Below are 27,433 nucleotides of genomic sequence, written 5' to 3'. Positions count from 1 at the left end.
AGCAGACATCATCCACTGGACATGTTCCTGGACAGCCTGCTCTAGGTGCCTCTGAGCAGAGGGGTTAGACAAGGTGACTTTCAGAGGCTCCTTCCAACCCCAGCCATTCTGTGATTCTGTGAAGTCCCCCTAGCATGATTAAAAGCAGCAAGATTGCAGTCTCAGATATATTTTTGTTCTTTTTCAGTAACAAATACTAAAGATATGAATGAATTTTTAAATTATATTTAAAAAACATAGAAGGAAAATTATTAGTCTCTGCAGTTCTCTACCCCTTTCAATCATTCATTAGCCAGGAGAGGGTTGTTTTCTTCATTTTCAAATTATGACACACTTCTAAATTTCAGTAAGAAAGCGTTTTAAGTATTTCAAGATTTGGCTTGTTCTGTTCTGCCTACACACTTATTTTTTTACCATATTTTTACACGATATCCCTTCCCAGTAAAGGAAAAGGAGTGCCAAACCTTTCTCTGTTTCACTGCCAGTGTTGGTATAACTATGGCATGATTACACTCGCAGCACCAGCCAAGCAGACAAAAGAGTTGTTCAGCATGGGACTCTCTGTTCCAGTGGCTGGTTACTTTGATACCTTGTCTTTCTGTTCCTCCAAAGCTTCCTGCCTTCTATCTTCACATCTCTAGGCTCTGTTTCTTCTCATAGATCACTTGCAGCATGGCACATACTGTCTTCATCCAGGAAACATCCCACTATACAAACTTAACAACGTATGAAATTCTTTTTATATGCCCATTTATAGTAAGTAGTGCTTGTGGAGTAATTTTTTTTCCCCCCACACCCAAACCATCCCAGTGACAGACAAAAAATTGCATCAAATATCAAGGAGGTGTTGAATTTTCAGCAGTAAGCTAATCACTGTGTGATCTTTTCTCCATACTTCTAAAGTGAAGAAACTAAAGGTTTCCCAGGTATTGCAAGAAAAGATTTGTCACCCTTTGGAGAATTTTTCCATGTGCAGCTGATTATATACGATGCTGTGGGAGGACTAAATCACGAATTTGCTGTAAATTCTCTCCTTAAGACAAGATGCAGTTTTCAGAGGGCTGAAATATTAGAACCTTTGTGAACTTCTCTAGTTCTCATATCAATGAAGCAGTCTCTGCCATTTACAGGTGGTGTGCTTTTGTGCAGCTTCAAAGTAGTATTTCATTCAGGTAGGAAAACTGCAGTGGCTGAAAACAGTATAATAGGCTAAGGCACATATATCAAAAAGACCTAGACAATAACCAGGTGCATGATGGGGTTCTCAAAGATAAAGATCCTGACATTCTCTTCAAAGATAACTCATGGGGCTGATTTGGGGTGGACTGTTTTTGGATTTCATTGCTGCCCCATTAAAAAAAAAAAAAAAGAAAGGTATGTCCCAGAAAAATCAATAACAACCAGACCAGTGCACTGAGTGCTGAATTGTGGGGTCCATTCCCACTCCCATGTGGATTCCTTGGGTCATCTGGAGCAGTAACTTCATTCCTCTGCACCTTAATTCTCCTTGAATGAGAAAGAGAACCATTCTTTGTCTGAGAGGGATCAGAGAATAACTATAGGATGTGTTCATAAATTTATAAAATGAGGACTCCCTACTGACACCCACTCCTACTCCCAAAAGAAATGTCTAGGAAGCAAGTTCAACTGCATGCTCAGAAAGGCCACCTGCAGAGAACCCCATTATGACTCAAATAATATTTGAATATTTGGTTAAATACCAAAGAAAGCTTCAATCTCTGGTTCCTCCTTATTCTCGAGTAAAATGCAGTACTGGAAGAACACCATCTGTAGCCATAAGGGTGTGTTGCTTTTTTATGTGACAATATAGGGTTTTTTATGGAGAGGTTTAAGGAGACCAGAGGGAGCTTCTTAAATTATAATGAGCAATCCAGGTAATATCAATTTGGGGTTATTTTCTATTCTTTTCTGCTCCTTAATGCCTAAGCTCTACTGCTGATCTTTGCAGCTGGCAGATGCCAACATAAATTTCTGTTCTCTTTTCCTTCTTTAGTTAAGTCTGACATTCCAGAAAATGTAATAAACTCAGCAGATACAACATTATTAGGCTGCCACAGAATTGGGAACTTGCCCTGGTAGGATTATAGAGCTGCTGAGGTTGTCAGCCCACTTGACAAACTAATTTCATTTTAATTGGTTAAAAGTGATTGCCTTTTAAACAACTTTTACAATATGGGGAAATGTAAGTGAGATGGTGAAGGAATTGGGAAACTTGATGACTTTAGAGTAATTTGGGGCAGTTGCTTTTCTTTTGTTACTCAGTTTACTGTGTTAAACTCTTATCAGAGATGGACCAAACATGAGAAGGAAATAACTCCCAGACAGAAAAAACATTGGGCAAATGCTCCTTTGTCTAGTACAAATCCAAAGAAAGCGGGATTCTGGCATCTCGGATGGCACAAGTTTACATTGGAGGAGAGGAGGATTTGGCTTTTCTTTCCTAGGGATTTCTGTGTATAAAACAAGACAAGTGTGTTTGCCTGGTTTCTTCAACTGGAGCCTTAAATCACAAAGCTTGACACCCAGTCAGTCTGACTTGGGACTAATCTTTCAGTAGTACAGAAGTTGCAAGTTACTTCTGCTTCCCTCTAAGGTCTCATGGAGAGGCACAATCCGAAGTGACACTGCCTCAACATGAAAGTTGATATTTCCTCTGGCATTTGGGTGCTGTACAGGATTGGTACAGCCTGAGGTGGTGGTGCTTACCTATACACAGGACCAGTATGCCACACCTGGTTGAAATTACAGCTTGTGGTGGTGGATTCTCACCCATGAAATGTGTCAGAAACACATGTGAAAATCTATGTTGAAGTTTCTTCTGGTCTATGTCTTTGGCAAGCAGAAGTCATGTCAGCATGACTCAGTAATAAACCTTTGGGGAGCAAGCTCTGAAAAGTTCATGTTGACTGAAAGGAACACGCTGTGTACCTTCACATGGTTTTCGTTGTGAGTAATGGTAACTAAAAGACACCATGAAACCAACTGCAATTACTGGAAAGAGAAGGGAGTCTCCATGTTGAAAATGGAAAATGAATACTTTGGATGTCGGGTAACCAACCAGGGGTGAGAGCAAAGTTCTTTATTTGACATGCATGACAAAAATGGGTGAGTAAAAAACATATTTTCCACATATATTTAATCATGCATTCAAAGCCTTTTTTTAGTTTTATTGGCATATGGGCACAAGAAAGAACAGAATAGAATAGAATAGAATAGAATAGAATAGAATAGAATAGAATAGAATAGAATAGAATAGAATAGAATAGAATAGAATAGAATAGAATTAGAATAGAATGTTTCAGTTGGAAGGCACCTACAACAATTATCTAGTCCAACTACCTGACCACTTCAGGGCTGACCCGGTTAAAACATTTTGTTAAGGGCACTGTCCAAATGCCTCTTAAACACTGACACGCTTGGGGCATTGGCCACCTCTGTGGGAAGCCTGTTCTAGTGTTTGACCACCCTCTCTCTAAAGAAATGCTATCTAATGTCCAGTCTAAACCTTCTCTGATACAGATCTGAACCATAAAGAAGTGGCTTCATTTCACCTTCCTGTGATGTTTCACTGCTGCACAGCTAGTGCTGTGTGCATTAGCCAGCTCCAGATATCAAAAATGCCTTTGTAACCTTTGCAGCTGGCACAGCAGTTGTTGTCTGTTAGATCTAGAGCTGATGTGAGTTAATAAAAAGCTTATCCAAGGGGTGGTAAGCAGGTGAGAAGAAAACAGTGGTCTAGGGATTTGGCACAAGGACCGTGCAACGGGGGAAGGCCACAGTGTCAGTCAGATGTTTTATGTTTAATATGAGTTTTCTCGTATTTAACATATTAACCTTCTTACTATACCTCCTGATGCACTGTAGACCTGGCCCAAGAGCCAGGGAGTTATGAAGGAGCATGCCAGGCTCCTAAGCTTCTGTTTGAATGCAGAAGTCAACAGAAAGGGACCAAGAAGAAACAATGTGATGGAAACAGCTCACTGCAATATTATAAGCTCTGTTATACTCTGCCTGCAGGATATAAATTTTGCCCTGTACTTCAGTGAGGTGTGTGAGATTTTCACATACTCATATTAATATTTTTTAAAGTTGGAGAAGGGCAATGGGTTTTGATTGTAACTTCTTGTAATTTGCAGTTTAAACATCATGATTATGATAATACTGTCAACGTAGGTGTAATAGCATGTTACTCTACACAGACCTTCTGATTTCTCTTTGAAGGACCATCAAGAAGTCCTGTATATTTTTAAAATGGCATGCACTGACATTGTAAAGCATTATAAAATTAGTTATTAGTGAAATAAGTGATATTTTAACTTTGCAAAATGTAACATCCATGCCATCAATTACAGATTAGGTGTAGCAAACAGTGACTAGCTAATGAAAAGCAAAACTGCAAATTAAGTTTGGGGTTTTTTTTTTGCAGTGGGAAGAGGTGAGGCAAAGACCAAAGGTGTCCTCCTGACACCTCACAGGGCTTCCTGCATTGCTTTGTGTTTCTGTGCTCTTCTGAGGATTTTACCATTTCAAGGAAGCTGTGTGGGCAACAGCCACTTGGGATCCCAACTAAGGCTTCTAAATTATGTACTAATTTTTTTTCAGTGTTGCAAGAGTGGAAATAATTTAGATCCCTGGACTAACTGCAGCACCACTCCAAGGACTCAAAATCCTCAGCTAGAAAGTACGGAATCAGTCCTGTCCCTCTCCTACCTTCAAACTGCCCCCTTAAGCTTAAGGCAACTTGTTTTCCTTCATCACTTCTTTGGAATAAACAGCAAAGAAAGGATCAGAAGAGATTTCCCACTCCCTGCCTTCATACTCATCTATTTCCCAGGGTGGAAGGGAACAGATGCAGCTTCTGGCTCACAGCATCTCCGTGGTCTGTCAGGATTGCATTTAGCTGCTGTTCACAACTCCTGGGCAGTGTGAGATACACAGACTTCATTTTTCACCAGCTGCTGGGTATTTTTATAAATAGAACTGAATCGGAAAAACACTCTTGATCCTTTTCAAAGATCTACAGGTTGCAATAATTCAGTTTCTATTGCGCAATTCACAAATTCAACAGAAATTGAAAAATTACTTGTATTCTCTCACCAAAAAAACACTCTAATTTCACAATAAGTATACAGACATCATGCAGACAAAATGTGATGCCTTTCCCCTCACACTTTCTGCACATCAAAAATTTGACTTAAAATCAAAAAGTATTTTTAGAAAACCCATATTTTGTCTTCACTGATTATATTTTCATGTTTCTCTGCAATCATAAAAGTCACAGATGTGGTCTTTTGGGGAAGGGGTCTGACTACTTGCTTTTAATGACTGCTGTGATCCTTAATACCAGAGGTTCCCAGATCTCATGTGCCAGCCACACTTTGCTAAGAGTGACAGATGAATTCAGTTCATTCTCTTCCTCTTGTCTGTAAACTGGTTTAAGCCAGAAAACTATTTGCAACAGACCTTTTCTTATTTTTTGCTCACTAAAATTTTCTTGCATGATTGCCACTGCACAGTTCATAAAAACATGAGCTAAGGCTGCTAATTCTCAAGCATTAACCCCAGAGCAAGCATGATACCTGCTTCCCCTCCATGGAAAACACAGACCAAAAGAACATCCATGGTATTTTATAGGTGCTTGGAACCTTTTGTTAATCTTGCTCAATATTTCTAGATCTGACTGTTACTAGTTATTCTTATCATTGTTATATGCATCTAAATATGCACCAGGAATTAACTCTTCATTAACAGAATGGAGTCATGCACAGTTTAACATCAGATGGGCAGCGCTGAATGAATGAAAAATGCATCTGTGTGTGTGCATCCAGAGGACATCTTTGTAGGTAGACTTGGAGGTTATATAACATATCTCTCTGACAAGTCTTGCTTTTAAAACTCCTTTGTTTTAAGGAGTTTTCTGGTGTTACATAAACATGGGTAATATTTGTCCATGAAAGAAATGAAAAGCTTAATGTTACGTGAAGAACTGCTTCAAGATACCAGCAGCAGAAACCTCTTGTGGAAGAGGAATTTGTGACTTGGATGCTGGGTGCTGGTAAAAATTTTACTACCCACATAATCATTAATAAATCACACACTTTTCTGCTTGCATAAAGTGCTGTATGCATAAAGTGCTGTATGCATAAAGTGCTGTATGCATAAAAACAGCGTGACTGGAGGTGAGACAACTCATTGACAAGCAATATTCAAATCCTGTATTTTGTTTGGTGGAAGAATTACATTAGCAATGACAGTCTCTAGCAGAGACCTGTGGTCCTGTTCCTCTGGGTTCTGTGAAGACTTGCAATGGGAAGAACCTTCCAAACATTTCTCTATAAATCTCTGTTGTACCTCTTTATATCTGTCAGCATTTGTGTCCTATTTCATTTCCCAGTTTAATGCCTTATTTTTTCATCTTCCTAAATGTTTGCTGGTTTCCAGTGAGCTCTCCTTTTCTTGAACTGACAGTGCAGTTGTGTTCTGCTAAAAGCACCTGGCACTCTGATGGAAGGGGAGCTACATGGCACTTAGGGCTAATGTGCTTTCAGCATCCTGTGCTCCATGTGTTACACAGGGGAAACACCTCCACTTACTGCTGTGAGCTAACTTGAAGGAAATGTAGAGGATGAATTGCTTTAGGGAAAAGAATCCACTTAAATGTAATGGTGCCTAAAACAAATGGTTCCTTTCATCTGTAAACTCTCTGATACCACTTCTGCTATTCTAAGCTTAAATGGATTTTTTAAAAATAAAATCATGGATCAGTTTAAAAAAAGAAGCCAGTGAAACACAATGGAAAGTGCCAACTGTATTTTTTCCCCCTTCTTCTTCACACAAGCGAGTCCAGAGGTTCAGACAACTGTGGAATACAACAGGAAATCAATGGGCTGTCATAAAGCACTCCCAGCACTTCCCTTTCTAGCCATGTCCCGCAGCAGATGACAGCACCATTCCCCATGGGCTCTGTGGAGATGTTGCTGCCCCAAAGCTTTCTGCAGTTGCTGGAAGTCTTGCTCAGAGCATGGGCTTCATTTCACACCAACTTTTGCAGATTTTAGGTATCTCACTTTCCTCACATCCACTCACAGTATTTCACAGAAGGACCATTACTTCTCTGAACTATTCTCACACACCAGGATATCTCTGAATCATCTTTATCCTAAAAGAAAGGAAAAAATAAAAGTCATTGTAATACCACTGCTGCCTAGGAAGAGGCAAGGCCCTTTGATTTGAATGGCCTGAGCAGAGCACTAACCATTACAAGTCCTATTTTCCCAGACTCAAAAGGTAGGAAAAGACTTTATGGTGGTAATTTTCAGATATTTAGGAGGTTTTAACTCCACATATCCTAGCTTTGTCTACAGTTGTAAACAGCACGATTTGCTTGTGTTACATGTCCCAGGAGAAGTTTTGAGAGTATTTCATTATTAAGAATTACAGCAGTATTATCCAAGGAATATGAACAGTTTCCCAAGTAGCTCTGACTAGTGTTCAGGAGAATGCCAACTCCCTATCTAACTAGGCAACGAAAATAAGTTAACATGACTGTGCCCCTTATTAGAGAAACAAACCTGGATTTTGCTCTCTTGGTAATATGTTAACAGAGATTTTTTTTCTAGCAAGTGGCAAATGACCACGGTATTCATCATGAAAACAAGTCTCTGAGTGCTACAGATAGCACATTTCAGAGATACAACCTCAAGATTGCTTATTCATTGGGTTAACCAACCGTACAATCTGTTCCATGAAGCTGAGAAATAATGAGCCTAATTTCTTAACCAAGCCCTGTGAGTCTTAATATAAATATCAACATATTTTTTTATTAACCCAGCAAATAAAGATTAGATTTTCCTCTGCAAAGCCATGGTTTCTCACTGCTAGGCACAGTCTCTCTGCAATTCCAGCCTCATGTAAGTCACTTCAGGGAAAGGATGACCTCCCAGCTGTGTAGGAGTAAAATGAGAATTTCTGTTCTGTGGGAGGCTTCAGCAACTGTGTAGCCAGTATTCCTCTGCTCACTCATAGACTGAATTGTTTCTTTTATTGCCACTGACTGGTAATGTAAGATGGAGCAGCTCTTGTCAGTTTGAACACAGCAAAGATGAACCAGCTTGTGCTGAGTAGGAACAAATTCAGAGGAATATGGCAGCAATCTTCATGCAGTTTCTGTGCAGGACATGCTGACTTGCGCACAAAGCATCTTGACTTTAAAGAACAATCTGGGCCTTTGTTTATGAAGTTTCATGTTAAAACATTGGCATCTTAGATGAAAAGCACTAAATCATCAGATCATTAATACCTTTCACGTGGGTGAAAACTCCAAACAGAACTTGGGGCAAAGTTCATTAAGTTGGCAACAGTCCTGGGAACATGAGACAGGAGCTTAAACCCAGACTCCAGTGAATTCTGTTTATCTGTGTCATTGCCCAAAATGGTCAGAGAAAGAAAACAACAGTGGACATCATTGCAGGTTAAATCTCTCTGTTATGAGTTCCTTCTGCATTATAAAAAAAAAAAAGTATGTTAACAAAGTAAATGTCTGTGTTTAAAAGCATAAGTCTGTGTTTCTCCTCTTCTTGAACAGAAAACAGCTTGAACTTTGGGCATACGAGTTAACTCATTTTCCCCCTTTTTAAGATTTTGCGTTCTCTCTGCAGAGATGGAGGTTGCTGTTTCATAATTTTCTGATGTTCTTTATGACTCAAATCCCAGGAGCCCAGGAGCATGTATGGAACACCCCTGAAGCTGCTGAAACCTTGGTACAAATTTTAGTGCACTCTAGTTATATCTTCTTGCAGCTGCTGCGTGTCATGAAAGTTTTTTCATTACCATCTTCAGGAGATGTCTTACTAGCACTTGCCTGCAGCAATGTGGAATAAATCATACAGATCAAATGGCCTGCTAGCATAAAGGAGTGATGTTCTAGGCACACCGGGGAGCCTCGTTCTTTTGTAGTAGCAAGCAACTGGCACTAGAAGTGTGTGGATGTGTGTATGCACGTGAATATGTTGCTAAATGAAAATTGTACCAAAATCCAGGTCCTCATGTTCCATTCCCTGCAAGCACCATGGTAACTCCCAGTAGTACCCTACATGATGCTATAAACAGCTATGAAGAGCTACAACATAATAGATAAGTGGCTAAAAATAGTTTTAAGATTTGTCTAAGGGAGGAGACAGTTTTATGTCATTTTAAATTCTGTCAAGCCACATGCAGCTGCAAAGAGCTGCTAAACATTCTTTCTACTCAAATATTTAGTTTAATAAGCTTCTGTTAGCACTATGGTGATGTTTCTGTGACAAAAAGATTAAGGTTCTCTTAAACTAACAAATAAATGAAAATAGTTTTAAAAATCAGGTAAATATGAAAGTGCTTATAATTCAATCCTGGGATCAGAAAGCTGAAGACTCCTTGAATGCCTAGGAGAGATTTGCTGGCTGCTGAATAATTAGTGGCATAGTTAAACCAGTCTGCAGGTAGTCCAACTTGGAGATACTCCTGGAATGATACAGTCAAGCAAACTGGAGACTTTCTTGAGTTGCAGGTTCCAGCTGGACAAAAACCAGCTTCTACCACAAGAGCAGGCTCTGACTGAGATGCTCTAGTGCTGCCCATTTTTATGCAGCAGCACCCAGCATGTAGTACAGCTGGAGTGAGTGTCTGTCATGGGTTATACACCTCAACCCAAGCTCACACTGTGACCATACCTACTCAATACACATCCAGAACAGACACTTCTTTGGATTTCTAGAGCTCCCAGGTCTAGAAAGGTGCTATACAGGGGCTCCTGTCTTCTGCTGCTGCTTTATCAAGTGACAAAGGCCACAGGTAATAATATTGGTAAGACAGGTGCCAACTGGAAAATAGTAGATTAAGCAAATTGTCCTGGCAGGCCACAGCAGAAAGAGTTCCTCATGATGGGACTCATCAGAGCATCAGGAAACCTGCCAGCAACGTAAATGCTTTGTGAATTTGTCTCAGTTGTGCTCAACTGTCCATGAATAACAAACCGCAGTAAACGGTGAAAGCTGAAATTTTTCACATTGGCAACTCCAGCCAGAACATTTGGTTTCCAGCTGGAAATAGGTCTTCATTTAGAAATTTCATTCCCTTTTGTTCAAGAAAATAGATGTTAGAACATTCTACAATGCTTGAATCTAAAATGAAATGTTTTCTTTACATCAAATTCCAAAAACTTGTGGAGCAGGGATTTGGAGAGATTTTAATAATTTTTAAAAATAAACAAAACCATCAATCATTGGAAAAGTTTTTATCCTGGCTTTGCCACTGACTTCTGATGGGACTTGGGGTATCTCAGGACATTTACTAAACCTTTGTTTTTCCAGCTTAATTTGGAGCTATAGCTATCCCTGCCTGTGTTTGTGTTACACTGACCTCAGATGGGCCCTACTCTAATGAACACTGCAAAATACTGCAACAGTTCCCCTTCTGTCATTCTGCCCTCTCAGAACCTCCTAACAGTCTCAGTTTCTCAGCCTCACTAAAAGCACTGATGAACCAGGGGTAAGAACCTGTCTGTGTTCAGACACCACGTATCTTCTGCCTTCTCCCCTGTTCTGCTGATGCTGCCTTCTGCAGAAGGCTGGACAAGAAGAGTGCAGATTAACTGCTCTAAAAGGGCAAATGGGCTTCCTGCAGTGATCCCTCCAGTGCTGTCCCCAGAGCACCTCAACCATGGACAGGCCAGCCCTGTCAGATGGGACTGGCTCAGCATCATCTGCCCCCATCCACAACTCTCATGATAACCAGTGCAAGAGGAGCCAGGACAGATTGTTCTCAATGACACACTCTTAACTTCTCGTATTCTCTAGTGCCAGCAATTCCTTTAGCCAAAGCATGACCATATTCACACACAAGATTAGACTTTTCTATGAATATCAGTACAGTTTTCCCAGTAATCCTCTAGTTTATTTCCTCTTAAGGGTCCTGAGAAAGCTTCTCCTGGCACAAATTATCCTGACTCTACAGAAATCAACAAAGAGCTCTGACAAATTTTATTCCAAGTCAGGTTCTTCTGCCACTTGGCAAGGAGACCCACAGGGCATTAGGGTAACCTGAGAGGAGAATTCAGGTCCCTGCCTTGGACCTGCCTTAGTAAGAGAAAAGGCAGAGTCCAGGAAACAAAAGCAAAAGGGCTGTGCATTGTTGACAGAAAGGAATGCCATCATAATGTCATCATCATCTGCCATTGCAAAGGATCTGTCTTAATGGCAATGAGTTTGGAGTCAGGACTGCACTGACTCAGTTTGCATGGCCTCAAGAAGTCTCATCTAGTTTCTGGTTATTTTGAGTAAAAACGATCAGGAAGTGGATAGAATACCGCTTTCTTTCCTTGGGTGTTTTGGGAAACATGATTGATGGGCTAGATGGATAGTGTTAGAGCTTGTGCTGTCACAATAACTCTTCATGCTTGATAGTGCAGGGCTGCACATCTAACCAAATCTTGCCAAAGTAATAGTAAATAGCCTTTATAAACTAAAGAAAGAGCAAAATCAAAACTAGTACCAGGAAGAAGAGCAATTCTTCTTGGAAGCTATTTTCTTAATATTTGGATATAATCTACCTTATCCAGAAATATCTGTCTGTATGCAGAAGAAAGAAATATGCTTTTGTCCCCTGCAGCAGAGTCCAAAAATGAGGTAGTAAGTATTGCTTCTTGATCACACACAAATGGGTTTTTTATCTGTGCCAAGATCATACTATGGGCTCTTGAATAAAACTACAACCAGACAAGAAAAAGGGCACACACCTGAAAGACTTTAGTGAGCCTTCCCATCTCCTGAGCTTCAATAGTCTTCTCTAATAAAGCTTCGCTGAAGCTTTGTTTTCTGAGAACATTTATATTCTATTTAGCAAAGTGCAAACATCTCTAACAATAGCTTTGTGTCAGGCCACAATTGTATTCCTTGATGATAATGCAGGCTATTAAAAGACACAAGTTCAGCCAATGCCCCTTGGGTTCTGGGAGAGTTCTACAATTTGGATGTCAGATTTACTTCCTGTTTCAGACCTTTGCTATACAAATGATTTCAAACCTCTCAATTCCACCAAGAGAAACTAAATTTGCAGAGGCCACTAAACTAAGAGGGGCTGCAAATCAAGCACAGTGAAAATATCAAAATACGTTCACAAATAGGAAAAACTCCCATGAGTCTGGGAAAAAAGCTAATTCTAAAGGTACTAGAGCAGGGCAGAAATAATCAAACATAGCTGCAAAAAAGGGGGCAAACTGAATTACAGGCTGAGCTTCATGTTGTCTGTTTGTAAAAAGGTGAGCAGTCTGGGCTGCTAAGGCAGGTGGAGTGACCCTGCTGCAGATAGGGCTGTAAACACTAGAGCTGAAGCATCAGCTGTAACATGGGAGATACAGACAGTAAGGAAAACCTTTTGGCTGAGGCTGTAGGGAAGCACTGCAGTAGATTGCTTAAGGATGACACAGATTCTGTGTGAAAAGAGATTTTGAAAAACAAATGGGAAATATGTGAGAATGACAAAGGCAAAGCTGGTTCTGTCCTGGAGGAGGGGCAGGGGCCAGGGATGTCCTCCTCTCCTACTTTCCATGGTCATGTCTTTGATTGCTGTGCTGGAGTTTGGGCTTAAGTTCTGAGTCAAATGGGGTTAGAGTCAACTGTGTCCACACAACTTGTGCAGGATCACGAGTTGTGCAGGAGAACAGTGTGTTTTCCATGTGCTTCCTCAGAGTCTCTTCATTTTAATTCATTGCCCACAGTGCTGTACAACATAAAGAGGAAGGCAGCACTCCAAGGAAAACATCCCTGACTGACCCTTGGTGCCACCAGTTAATCCCTCTGCTCCAGAGGCCAACGCACTCCAACCTTGTGCCAGAGTGCTGCCAGTTCACATGATCAACAAGTTTGGGTTCAGTTACAGGACTTAAGCCAAAACAACAACAGATGCAAGCACTATCTCCATGTCTTCTATGACATACAGACTTACAGGTAAGAGTTCCTTACCGTGCCGTGAGATATGGAAGCCTATAAAGTGTCACACTGAGCCAACATCAGTAGTCCATCTAGTTAATCAGGCTGTGATTGCTATTTCCCTGCCCCTGCAGGGAAATCAGTTCCTTCTTCCAGAAAGGTACCTTTGGATTTACTTGCAGGTACTGGCAAGTGGCAGGAGTGCAGCAGGGCAAAAGAGGAATCTTGCTGTCATGACTGGTTTTGCCCAGGTAGAAGTATTAAAACTTGTATGCACAGTTATGGGAAACAATCAATTCCATACAGCCCATCTAAAATCAAAACATCATACCCCTTTCTGAGACAATCTAAATAATATTTCACATCTATCATTCCTTACAGAGTTTAGAACTGGGGAAACAAACTCTGAAGAATCCTTTCTGTTTAGAAGAAGGGACGCTTTCTAAGGATGTCTTCATTTTTTCTTCATCATCTGCAGGACTTTGTGACACGCACAGGAGGGAAGCATTTTAAGTAAATCACCCCAGCCTGATTTCAAAGGAAAGTGAGCTGGACAAGATGTGCCAAAGGGTTTAACATCTACGCCATTCCTGAAGAGCATTGTTTTGTCCTTCATACTTTGAGAGGAGACACCCACATCTGTTTTCCACTTTCATTGTGAAAGCAGGAAATGTTTAATTAAAATCAAGCTTAACCTATTTTGTTTTCTCTTCATGCTGAAGTAACATCAGCTGCTGAGAGGGAGGATGTGCAAGTCTTGGCATCCAAATGGCCTCACCCAGCAGAGGAACAGAGCTGGAGAGATCCGAACAGATCCACTGGGATGATATCTGTGTCCCTGGGGTATGGGAAGAGATTATGTCATGTACCAGAAAGGGAAGAAATTGCAGTGTGCTGGGGAAATTGAACACAAATAGTTTTAATGGGCCAAAGTCTGTTGCATTTATACAAAATGACAGAAAATAGGGACGGCAAGAAACTCACCAGAAGACACAGTCCACCTGTCTTACTTTGGTCTATCCCCCTGATAAGCCACAGTGACCTGGAGCTAGGGGAGTTGGAGTGAGGACAACTACACATACTGCACTCCAGGATCCTCCCCAAACCCAGCATCTGCAGCTGGAGGTACCAAATTAGTTTAAGAAATTTGGAGAGATGACTGATTTACATCCTCACTGGATCAGGCCAAAGAAAGGACACTTTCCAAATTAATATCAAGATCTTTTTATGTGGCCCCTTTCATTTGCCAGGAGTTGAAAGGCTTTTCAGTCCCCTTTCAGTGGTCACAGAGTAACACAAATCTTTGTGTTCTCTCTAGTAATACAGAGAACAGTCCTATGGTCATGGGTGGTTTGGGAGGAAGTTTAAGGCTGCATATTCTTTTCCCAGGGATAACTCCACTTCCAATTTCATATCATTATGTGTCAAGCACAACTTCATTTCACCACGGAAGGTAGTCTCAAGTGCTTTTTGTTACGGTACTGCAAGTGCCAGGAGAGGAACTAGTTCTCTCAGGAAAAAAAAAAAAAAAAAATAATTGTGTAACAGGAACTTTCCCTGCAGTGATAATAAGTAAAGTCCCTGGAGGCATCCATCAGACCACTTTGGAAAATTCTGTAGCATCAAGGTAGGCTCTGATCAATATATTCCAGTGAGCATAATTATTTCCAGTAACATTTTCACCAGTTCGGATGTTCTTGAAATGGAAATATTCTTCAAATAATTCAACGTTTGGGGTCAAATCTCTCTGTGCAATTTGCTTGCAGAAGATGAGCGATCTAAGTCAAGCTAGAAGCAAATTAACATTTGCAATTTTAATAAATTTTCCAGCCAGGTGTTAACTTCCTCATTTGCAAGGAAATTTTGAGGGAGGCTTTTCAAAGCTGTGAAGTGCTATTTAAAACCCGTCGGGATTGTCCTATTTATCAACATAGTCACTGGCATTTTTCTATAATTTAGATGGGGTCTTTAGTGCTTAGAAAATCACCAGTGAGAATACAGTGCTAGCCATGATCCCATTATCAGAAGACACCCCCTGCTCATGGAAACATAATCTTTGTCTCAAACAGCATATTAAAGTAGGCTAGAATTACTTCCTCGGTTACAGATAGAGAATCTGGGGATAAGAAAGAAAAAAACTATTCAGAAAGAAGGATTCCTTTCTTCCGTCAAATTGTAACATCTTTCAGCAAAGAGAAGTTTGAGAGACAATGGATTACCTAAATATATTGTCAAGTTTATACATCCAAAGTGAGAAGAGGATGGGGGGAATTATCCCATACATCAGTGCTATGATAGAGGAGGTTTGTCCCAGGCATTTTAATGTCCCTTCTTGTTTTCCTTTCCTTCCCTTCCCTCTTCAGCCCATCCTGACAACTCCCTACTTCCTCTTGTTTTTCCCAGAGAAGTGGAAGTAAACAGAAGTTTAAATGAGCTCAAAAGAGCTCAGCACAGAAAAAGAGGATAAAGTACTGGAGCTCATGGAGTTGAAGTACAGTAGTGTTGTTCCCTCAGCTTTAGAGGCTATAAAATGACAAGCAGCAGCACACGAATTTGTTGTCATGACAATGAGTGTGATAAAAATGGGGGGTTCTTTGCATGGCTAATGCACTGAGAGAAAGGTAAGGAGGAGAGCAATAAACACTTCATAGATTTCACTGTGTTGATGAGCAAAGCAGCAGAGTTTGAAACATAATGAGAGAAAAATAATCTCTTATTGATGAAAAGATCCAAACTTTCATCTGTATTGATGGACAGTTGTGCTCTAGTGGGCATGAGACAGAAGCCACCAGGCACAGAAAGGGGTCTGTGTAGGCTGTTTCAAGTCCAGCCTAGGTCTCAGGGACTAATCCAAAGTCTTCCTAAATTAGCAAGAACTTCTTCAGAAAATCAAAATCTAATCTACCCACTAAATACCAGTCTACAGAATGAAATATGAGGGTTAAAGTGTCACAATGCAGATATTCTCCCAGAACACTGGCTGGATTATTGAACCTGAAGGGAAGAAGCATCAGAATGGTTCCTTGATGAAAACTATTATGTAGGGGGAAAAGTATCAGATAGCAAAGCCCAGGATGACTGGTTACAGATGGGCTTAGGAGGAGAATTGTGGTAGTAACACATGGAGAGTTTACTCTTCCACCTGCTTTACAGGCAGCAAATAGTTTTTGCAAGACCATCAGCTACAGAACAGTACCTCCCTCATGCCCTCCACAGCACTCTCAGCCAGAGGCACTTTATTCATATCAAGCAGTCATGTGCCCTCCCAGTGAAAACAGGCTTCCAGACACGCAAGACTCTCCAAAACCTGCACTGATCAGCACAAGGTCAGACATGCAGTGAGTGAGCAACCCCTGCCTGCTCAAGGTCCAAACTCCCTGCCCTACCTCAGCAGGCTATGGGAAAACAGGGGATGAATCAGGAAGGGCAGGCATGGAAGCCGAGGACCTACAGCCACATCCTGTGCTCTCTTCATGAATCCACCCCGTACAGGGGAAGCTGTTCCAGTCTGACCCAACACCTGCAAACTGACTCTTCTGCATAGTTGTAATGCCACACTCAACCCATCCAATCGAGAAAGGCGCAAGAAGAACCTCTGGATCAAACACATAGTACAATCTAATGCCTTGGGAGTGTAAAAGAAGTGAAAAATTGAGAGATGTAGAAGAGAACTCATCAAAAGTTCTTATAAATGCACAGGCTAAGTGTGAGTCATGGCACAGTACTCTCCATCCACTCAGGCTGAGTGAGTTGAAGTTGAAGGGACAAATCCAGCAGTTATAGCTTGAAGACTTGTATGCTGATCACTGCAAGAAACCTGTGTCTGTGAAAAAAATTCTGAGCTTATTCATTTTTTTAAACCTTTTTCCCTGTTTAATCACATCAGTGACATGGGAACACAATGCCATGACCTGACAACAGGCTGCCTCAAAATGTACAGTTCTCTGGCTAAACGATTCTTTTCTCCTTTTCTCTTGAGTTCGTGAACTATTTACCTTTGATCCTAAGGAAGCAGATAATGGTTTATTTCGAACAAAAGACAAATTGATAGTAATAGAACTCTCAGTTCATAGGAGAATTTTCTTTGTTTTCAAGTCAAATCACACTGGCTCAGATCCAGCCAGCTGTCTGAGTGTCTGGATGTGGCTCTTGAGCAAGGTTTTAAAAGTACACCCAGCACTGGTAATTGATGAAGAGTCGTATTTTTGATCTTCCAGGGAAGACATATCAAACAATAAGAAAGTATGGAGTCCAGCCTGCCATATTTAATAAACTGTGTGGATCAGCCTATCCTTGGGTCCTCTTTTTTCACAAAATTAAATCTCTAGTCTCTTCCAGTCCTAGTGTCATGTCGCTCTCTCACAGCAGACAGTCCTTGCTACGCTGAATTCCAAAAGTGGGCATGGTCTGTACCTTTCTGCTTGAGCACAGCTGATCATATTTTTGTTCTGCTCTGTAATGCTGAGGATCTCTGCTGCTTCTCTAAGATTCCATAGCCTACTCGATCATGCTAGCAGGAAGTTTTGCTTGATATTCCTCCTTCTTCAGCTGACCTAGATATGTTCAAGTGTCTTACCCAAACCTAATCTTCAGGACACCTCCCAGTATGTCACTAACCCCCCTCCCTCACACACAAATTCTTCTCCATCCATGTCCAGTCCTCTTCAACAGCACAACAGGTTTGATATCTGTCTCACAGTATTTATTTTCTTTCCCTTCACAGCTCACCTGAGCCCATTTCCTTCCTGCAATCACCTTCCTGTGAAATTAAGAACACAGGCAGTCAATTAAAATTTCAAAACCAGGTTCTGCTTTGAAGGCACACCTGCTTTCAAGCCCAACAGGGCACACATAACTTGCCTGTTGTGATTGTTGAGAATGGCTCCTGCTGGGCCTCAAGCCACTAGAGAGGGAGTCCTTGTATTGTGGGCAGCACCCACAGACAGACCATCTCCATTTCACTCACCAAAGCAACAAACGTGGGAACTTCTCAGCTAAGAAACTGCTGATTTATTTGCATTGCATCTAGGGAAGAGAGAGAGAGACAGCATATATTTTTCATAATGGATCTACACTGTGCCATAAGCAGCTCATGGCACTAGGACTAAAAATATCCCAGTTGTTGGCTTACCACTCATACTGGAGGGACAAATCTTACAAAAGGTGCTATTTCTTCCTATTCTGTCATACATATAGGGAAATTGATGAGAAGGTTTTGCTTCTCTTTCTTAAGTATCTGGATGTTTAGTATATGTGTTATTTTTAAAGGTATTACAGCTCACCCCCTCCAGGCAACATGCCACTGTTCTTACACAAAATTTGACTGCTCAGAGAAACAGTCACACAAGGGTTAAATGACTTGTCCAAGGCTCGGAGCACATAACCAAGTGGGGATTGTAACTAAGGGGCAACCAGGCTCCTTTCCTGCTCAGTCACACTGCTGTCTGCACTGCAATGATTTCATTCACCAAAACATGGTCGTGGACAAAGAACGGACTCTGCAAAAACAGCCCCTTATCTGCTCCTGCCTGCCTCTTGTCCAAGCCATGTGTGATTAGTTTACTGACACAAACACCCCTCTGGAGCCAAGGCAGCTGCAGGAGCAAGCTGTGCTCTGATGCAGCTCATGCCTTTACAGCAGTGTAAGAGCAGTAGCTATGATCTGAGTCCAGGAGCTTTGCTGTTTATGGAGCTGGAAGAAGAATAGTGTTTGATTCTAAGGGATCAAGTAGACCTGGTTGACCTGGCAATCAAAATAAAAAAGTCAGTCCTGATTTGTAACAATAACTGCAGTGAGTATGACATAAAGATTAGCTGCAGGGACCAAATACAGGACAGAGGAATGTAATTCCCAGGAGATGCTTTAACTTGTCTTTAATATGCTGATAGGAAGCAAAGGGGTTCAAGGTACTTGGGGCTGGGGAGCTTAGGAGTAGGTGACAACAGAGCCTCCAAGTGTTGTTAACTCCAACCAAAAATCTTTTAAGCAATTACTCGTGTGAAAATTAAAACTGTAAGGAGCTTAATTTCAAATAAGTCTCTGCTGTGTGGGTTCTTTGATATTTGCTGTAAAAGAAGATCTGCAGCTGCCTTTCCCCAAGTGAGGCACTGGTAGGCTTTCTTCACTCTACCCAAATACTATTTTTTAACATTGATAGGCACTTATTCTACAGGAGCTCTTTTGTCCTCTGTCAACCTTGGCTGAAATTAAACAACAGGAGGAAAGACTTGAGAAGACAGGCTGGAATCATCATTATGCTTTGCAGTCGTTCCAGCAGGGTTCATTTCTGCTGCTAACATGGCCCATGGAAGCACAGATATAATATATTCCATGTCACAGACTTCCTGTCATGCTAAAGAAGCTTTTCCAATGCAAGTGTTTTGACTCCAGGTCTAAATCTCAAGTTCATGCTATTTTAGTTTCAGCCCCAGAAAGGTCATTGGAGACCCTCATCTTTTACTTTCTTATAGGCACACAGTGTGAAAAACAAAGCAAGCACACCCCAAAAACTCAAGAAAAAAAAATAAAATCAACCAAAAACCAGAAAGCAAAAAATCAGCCAGAATACAGAGCATTTGAGGCAGACTTTGGTTTTTCTAAATGTAAAGCCTCAAGAGTTTTGGGCCAGTATGATTCTTCTGGAGAGGACTTCTTTGCTACAAAACGAATAACCTAACAAATAACTTAAGACAATACCCCAATACTACCTTAGTTCGGAGTAATGGGGTTATAGATAAAGTTTTTAGTTCTACATCTTCTGACATGGTAGGACAGCCAGGTTATTATGGTGTTGCTATGGTACTTTTTTTCTAGTTTTTTCACACTACTTGATTATATTTATAAAGAATCTTTGAAAACTGAGACTAAAACCTCTTTTCCCTTTATCTGTTTTTTTAGCACTTATACTGGAATATGACCCAATAGGTAAAATGCTACTGATTATTAATTATTTTAGAAGAAAAATGGTTTAGCTGATAAAGCCTTTAGAATCATGTTTATATATTCAAAAGGCAAATCATTAAACAGTTTGGTGCAGTAAAAGAAACTTTAACCTTCCTAAAGAACAGAAAATATGTATTATGTTGAGCTTGTTCAAGCTTTTGTGAAGCAAAGATTTGCTGCATCAAGGAAACTGAAAGGCAATGATAAAAGCAGAAACTGGAGACTGTGACATAGGACCCACAGGGTCTGATGATGAGCCATAGGGTAAAGGCCAGTCACTGAGGCCCAGATTCATACCATTTAACTTTGGGCACTTAAATGAATTGGCTAATGTAGGAAACTGGGCTCCCTCACGAGACAGTGTAGAGAAAAAAACCTTCTTCAAAGAGAGTTGAAGCACAACCAGAATTAATACTTCTTATTTACTACCTATAGGAGAAGTCTTAACTTCTAACCTGAGACCTCAATTGCACAAAGTTACTCCCTTCCCAGGCATCCCAGACTCGAGTCCAGCTGTCTCCACTGCAGCCTACATGGCTCTTGCTGTAATGTATGACCATTCCTTCTTCTCCTGTATCCAGTAGAGAACAGTTTATTCCCCTCCTCTTTGCAGGAACATTTTACACTGTCGCTGTGTCCCCTTAGTGATGACTCTGGAGTAAACAAACCCAGTCTTTTCAGCCTTTCCACTCCAGCCAGAGTGTCAAGGCCTCTGGTTGTTCTCATTGCTTGCTTTTGGGATCGTGCCAGTAGGCTCACATATTTCTAAAAGTTGGCACCCAAATCAGGGCACAGGCATTGCCAGTAGCCTAATGCCAGGCATTTATTTGCTACTCTACTTTCAACAAAGTGAAGGGATTATTTTATGTCTTGCATGTAACTCCTGCTTGTGGTGCTCGTGTAAACACAGTCACCACTCCCCAGAGACCTTAGAGTATGTCAGGATTAGCAGACCTTTTCGCTGAGAGAGAAACAAGGCCCTTAGTCCTGCTCCCACAAGAATGTCTTTTCATGGTACGGTAGCTGGTGCCAAGAGTAATAAGAGCAGGAAATGGGTATAAAGAGGAAAAGACAAGTTCCTTGCAATCAATAGGCACTAATCCCACTGGCCAAACACCAGTGGAGATGCTGAAGCTGTGAGTTACAGTCTAACCTTGCAACATTCCTTCTGGGTGCCACTGGGAAAGCCGTGTATCCTGTCTTGTCCCTTTGATTCCTCTCCCAACTTTGACATAACTTATGTGTTTAACTCTGTAGAACCACATTCTCTCATCCTCCTATCTCACTCAAACCACCAACCCCACTGTAGTATAACTGTTGAGAGAAATGTTCAACCAAGACTCCAAAAAATATGTGATTTCAGAAGCAGTTGAATGAGAGCTCCAGAGAACTGGGAACCAATAAGATGCCCCAATTCTCATGTCAGAAGCCCTCCTGTGTTCCTTCCAGAAATGCCTTTCCTGTGTTGGAGACTCATCCACTGGGGAACAAAAGCAGTGCCACATGATACAGTTTGCAGTGATCCATGAGTTCTGTGGATAACACATGACAAACAGCAAATACACAAAGCAATCAGGAAGGCAAAGGGTTCATAGAGAGCCTGCGGCCTGAAATACGTTTTGCATAAACAAACTCCTTGAATCATTATGAATAATTAACGTGTAAAAAGCCCCATACTCATTCCTGGATAGTGTGCAGAATAAAGGGATAAATAAATCATAAGGAACGAGGTGTTTGCTGAGTGACAATAGCTAAGCTAACTACAAGCTTAGCAGCTTCAGATTGCGAGGCTGCAGCGAGTATAGCCTGTGGTTACTGTCAAGAACAGCTTGAACACAGAGGTGTCTCAATAACAGTTCTGCTATTTAAAATAGTAATATTATTTGGTCTATAGGAGACCTTTCAGATGAGGACTGCAAAGTGGTTCACAGCCATTCAGACTCACAAAAGCCCAGCAAGAGCAGAGAGAGTATTTATTAGATGCAATTACGGCTTTGTTAGTAATGTATTACAAATTTTTTGGCAAGTGGAAGATTTTGCTGCTCAGATATGAGGGAGTTATATGCATTAATTATATTAGCTAACAGAGAAAATGTTTAAAAAATGGTTAATCTCCTTTTTTATCCAAAGGCACTGTATAAAAGCAGCAGGTGTATCAATGATTTCTTGCAAGTGTTATTTATGTTACTTGGTCATAAATGAATTTCATTTGAAGCCACAGGAAGGTATTTGTATATTATTAAATGTTTTGCTGATTGAAGAGGAGGGGGGAAAGGGAGCTCTAGTTCAACTGACTTCAAAATTAGAATCTTACAATGAAAATTGAGATACGATTCAAGAAAGACTTTGTTTCATCAGACACAAACAAAAATAGAGAAGCACAGGGTTGGCAGAGCTGTGCTAAATGCCTCCAGTGTGGCTCCAGTGAAGTCACTACAGTTTTTCTGATTTACTCACACTGACTGACTCCCACTCTTTCTGCACCTTTTTTAATCAAAAAGATATAATTTCTAGAATTTGGCCAATTTTTCTAAGCAGAAAAATGGTTAGAATGGATAAGGTGGCAAATACTGTAATCTGTTCTTAAAGGCAATGTCATCTCAAGAGAAATACATTTTGTTCTACTTGGGACACCCTGTGCAGAGGCATCAAGTTGAAGGGATTACTAACACTATTAGTGCATGGCACTTCCCTCCTCTTTGTAAAATAATTTAAACTAATTACAGCTTGAGAAATCTGTTAAGAAGGCTTTGCAATTTTGGGAGTGTGGGGTTGCTCACTGATGACCCGATCCAGCAAGGGGCTGAGTGCCCTCCAATCCTCCCCAAAACCCTGTGAATCTGATCCAGCACTACCAGGCTGGATCAGAGCTCACCCTTTGACATTGTCACCAGTGTTGTGGCTTCACTGTCCAGGGTAAAGTCTTTGATGATCTGGCACCACTGGCACAGCTTGTCAGGAACGGTGTAAGGATTGACTGGAGCTGCCAGCACTGGGCTGACATCTGGATCGTTGTCTGTTGCTTGGAAGTTTACAGAGTCCATAACAGAGATAGAAAATCAGACACAAATTTCTGAGCAAAGATTATAGTCAGATTATATTGACAGACTCCAATGCCTACACAACACAAGGCTTTACATGCAGGAGAGTAATTTAGCTCAAAAAGTACTCTGGAACAAGTTACGATGAAAAGAAAGACATTGAGACCAAACTCAGGCTCAGGGTCACTTCGGCTTTTTTTCTTTTTTTTTTTAAACTATGTTTTAAGATCATAATTATTTTATTGAAAAATGTAGATATATAGCTTTAAATTCTGACCAGATTTCCAGAGGTACAGAACACATGTTTATCCACTTTACCTCCAGGAAACAGGGGAATGTTGAGCACTTCACCTTTTCACATCAAGTGTCTGTTTCTAAATGCAGACTGAAAAGATACTTCCCAATAGGGGGTATCTAAACAGAGGATTTGTCACCAGAAATATGCTGTTACCTGCAGAGCTGGAATATCATAATTTAATTGGTTATTACAAATTAATAAGCAAACTGGTGGACAGTGAGGCAGTTTATCACCATCTCAGCAATGAGATTTGCAGGCTGCAAATGTCACTGAGAAAGGCAAAATAAGATTTTCTCCTGGGCGAGATACTTCAAAGCTGAGCTGCAGACCCCCTCTGAGTGGGATGGACAGGGATTGGGGGTGAGAACACTGAAAAAGTACCACCTCAATAGACAAAGAACCAGCTCTTACACTACTGTAAATTGGTGCAACTCCTTTTGTATTAGACTTCTTTACAGCACATAAATACACCTGGAACAAGCCAGGAGTTTTACTCCCATTCAGACTTCTGCACATACAAGATGAAGCCCACTTTCTGAAAGGGACACATTGCCAGAGTCAGAATAGCGCCTTTCTTCACTCCCCTAGTGACACCTCAGTCCAGGGCCATATATTTCCTTAAAATTTTGGGTAGGATTATAAAAAACATCACGATTCTCATGAAATACTGGGGAAAATAGAGACCTGGCCTCAATCTTATGGTGAAAATCAGAGGATCTTTAAAATCTGGGCACTTCCAAAGAGCACTAGGGAAGAAAAAAGGAATCCTCAGTCCACTCTGGGAGGATTGAATTGTGTTGAACTCACTGGTCAAACTAAGCCTTTTTTTGAATTTTGACTTTTTAGCAACAATAAAACACGGGTTTCAGGAGACTAGAAGGCTTTGAGTTGGTTATTCCTCAGCACCATTTTAGTCAGTGCATGAGCAAGACAGAAAAACATATAGTCATTGCACCTCTTTTATCATCTGAAGGGAACTAATTACGGTATGTTTGTAAGAGTCTCCTGATGAAAAAAATGCTCTAACTAAGGGCTGGGTTACTGTGACGGGGTCTTCTGGAGCACCAGCATTTACTTATGCGTGTTCAGGTCGGTTTAGAGCTTTTCAAAATGTTGATAGGCTCAGCTCTGCACATGCTAACCAACACATCAGCCACAGCCCTTGAGTCAACAGGAATTAATAGGCATTCACTGCTTTGGACCCCCTAAGTCAAACTCAGGGTGTGCTTACTAAGGTAGCACTCATCAGTACATAGTGTTCCTCGTGAAATTGTGGTGTTACACACAGAGCATAGAGCTGGAAAATATGGCCACTTCTGCTATCCAATACATTTGCTTTATATTTTCATGACATTGTTTAACTAAAATCAACTACACACAGTATTTGGAGCACTGTCACATGTATTCAAGAGATAATGTCAATGGAATTGCGTGTTGTCACAGGATAACAGCCTCCCGCTGTTGCTGAAATGCCAAATTGAAGCTGAGGCATTTATGGAAAATAAACGTCAAGTCAAAGCAAAGATGTTTATTTTAAAAACAAGAGGCATGGATCTTGTGGCAATGTTCCATCATGTCTCTATTTCTCTAATAACAAATGTCCAATGTGAATAGAGCCAAGTGACAATTTCTTCCTGAGACAGCACAGAGAGGGTGAAGCCCGATCGCTTCACGTGAGGAATCACAGAGTTGTTTCTCCTCTGCTTTCCTTCAGCTGAGGTTTTAGTCAGCTGTCCAGGTAACGAACACAAAACGGTTCTCAGATGCATGCTAAGTTTACAAAGAGATTTAGGAAGACATCAGAAAGAAAAAGGGGCAGCATTTTTAATTTGCTTTTGTGTAGTCCTTTTTCTCCAGAGAAAGAATAACAACATGAAGCTCACTGAAATCAGTGGAAGGCTTTCCAGGCATTTTAGTGGGCTTTGACTAATGCTTTAAGAGAACAAACAGTTAATATTTTAAGAGGACATTATGTTGATAATGGTGGTCCCTGGATTTGATTCATGAAGGCGTGACTGGAACAAGGCTAAACAAGGAAGACAAGATCCTTCTGGGTCATAAGGGCATCACAATCACCCCTTGTGCCTGGAAGGCAACTACTCCTCCTAGCTGCTTGCCCACGGGAGATTTCTGCTCAGTCCACGCCATTGTCACAGCCACAGAGAAACTGTTTCTTCGTTGCATTCTCCACTAAAGCTTCCTTAAATCCAGCTGGTTACCCAGTAGCAAAGATGACCAAATTTATTTTTCTTTTTGTGGAGAAAACTGAAAGTTACTTGTCAAGAGCCAAGTTGCTGAGATACGGTAAAAAAACCATGTTGAAGCTAAAAGTAAAACCTGGGAATGTCTGGATCTTAGACATGATGAAATCTGATCCATAGCTGAGAATTAGAGTTTTGTCAAACCTAACTGTAAGGCCTGAGTGATGAGACATTCACTGCCACTCCTTGCAACCCAACAGGTTCGATGTCCTAAAAGTTCTTTCAGATATTAATAACAAATTTTCCCTTTCATCACATTACCACTCCTTAAATATCCTTGTATTAATCTAAATTATTTCTCTCCATTCATGACAATTTTTTCTTCTTCCAACTACATTAAGAGATTATGTCTTCAACAGGTTAAATTGCCTCACCACTCTCCTCATCTGCTAATCCCACCATCTTTCTTCAAACATTCATCACCCTTCTGCCAACATCCTCCCTCCCCAACCAACCTCACAGGCTATGTAAGACCTGGCACACAGAGCTCAGAGCAGCCCTGGAGATCCAGGGATGGCCTACAGCAGCATGTCAGAGCTGGCAACAGCAAATCCACTGGTCCCAGCACTGCCCTAGCTACAGCTATGATGAAGGAAGGGATTGGCCCCAGTGTCCAGCACCATTCCCAGTCTCCTGCCCCGCTGCTGGTGCTGCTGACATTCCCCAGGGCAGTGCTGTGAATGCAGGAACATGCCATTCAATAGGATCCTCATCTTGCAATCTGTTTTGCATGCAGGGAGAGGCAAGAAGACAGGCAGGGGGCTGTGCAAACCATTTCAAAGGACTGGGTTTAAAAACACACCTAGATAGGACACTTCAGTTCCTGGTGTGTTGAAGCTTCACCGCTCATGACAACAGGGTTCCTCAAATGCAAAACATTTTGATTCTCATCAGATCTACTTGTCAACCCTATGCCATATAAGATTGATCTCTCCTAATAACTACTGAGAGTTCAGGCTTTCTTTTTTCTTTTTTTTAATGACTTCCAAAAGAAAAAATAAATTAATTGCTTATTAAAAACTGTAATGTGGAGAGCAAGTAGAAACAAACCATTTCACTGCTGTAAGCTCTTCTCTTGACCTAACATTCTTACATAATATGCAAACAAAGGGTGGTATTAAAATCATGTTAAAGAACTGTCTGAAATAAAGAAAAAAAAAAAAAAAGGAAATTTTGAGTTAAGGGAGATTTTCAAAAGGTAACACTCTGAAAGGGGTTAAACCTACAGTGAATATTTGGCTGCTCTGCTGTGCAAGGGCCAGAGGGATGTTCTGTACAGAAATTGTAAATTTGCTTATTTTTTCCTTTGGAGATGCATTGTTTCCCAAAGACATTCTGGCTCCAGCTCTGATCTGACATTCCAGATTGATGCGTGTTAAACCAACAAGGATACTGAGAAGCAACACACAATTATGTGTCTTCTGGTTTATTGCGTACTTGCCAGTAATTTCCTTTAATTCTCCAATCTTTAAGCTTATCTTCCCTTACAGCGGGAAGAGACCTCCAGCTGGAGACCTCATAGGACAGCTCGATAGGCAAAGAGTTGGCATTTTATTAGTTTATGGTATTTATTAACTGTATAAAGATACTACAGCAATAATGGATCTGGACAGATGACAGATGGATGATGCTCCAGGAATAGCAAGCAAAACAGCTACAGAGTATCCCCAACACTGCTTCAGTGTCATCTTGGGAAAAGTATTTAAGATTTTATCAGATTTTTATCTGGCTGATTTTGCACTAAAATGAACTATACACATTCACAAAATACATCCAAGCATCTCAACTGTGAAGGCTTTGGTTCAATGATGCACCGCGGGGCTCGTACTTTAAGTGTTCCAGCTAAATGTAGAAAACAAAAAATTGTTTCTATCCCACAGCTCCATTAACCTGGTTTCAGATTATTA

General features: G+C 40.9%; 1 long non-coding RNA gene across 1 annotated transcript; it reads left to right on the top strand.

Moving 5' to 3' along the window:
* The first annotated feature begins 12,392 nt into the window (after nt 1-12,392).
* Nucleotides 12,393-13,672, top strand: LOC127476705 (uncharacterized). The gene is made up of 3 exons (XR_007906711.1): nt 12,393-12,415; nt 12,861-13,234; nt 13,365-13,672. It is a non-coding gene; the product is annotated as an uncharacterized LOC127476705 (long non-coding RNA).
* The last annotated feature ends 13,761 nt before the right edge of the window (nt 13,673-27,433 follow it).

This window comes from Manacus candei, unplaced genomic scaffold (assembly GCF_025592945.1).
Source record: "Manacus candei isolate 608988 ecotype Guabito, Panama unplaced genomic scaffold, ASM2559294v1 h1tg000050l, whole genome shotgun sequence".
Lineage (NCBI taxonomy): Eukaryota > Metazoa > Chordata > Aves > Passeriformes > Pipridae > Manacus > Manacus candei.
Note: the sequence above shows the minus strand (reverse complement) of the source record. Positions and strands in the feature narration are given on the sequence as shown.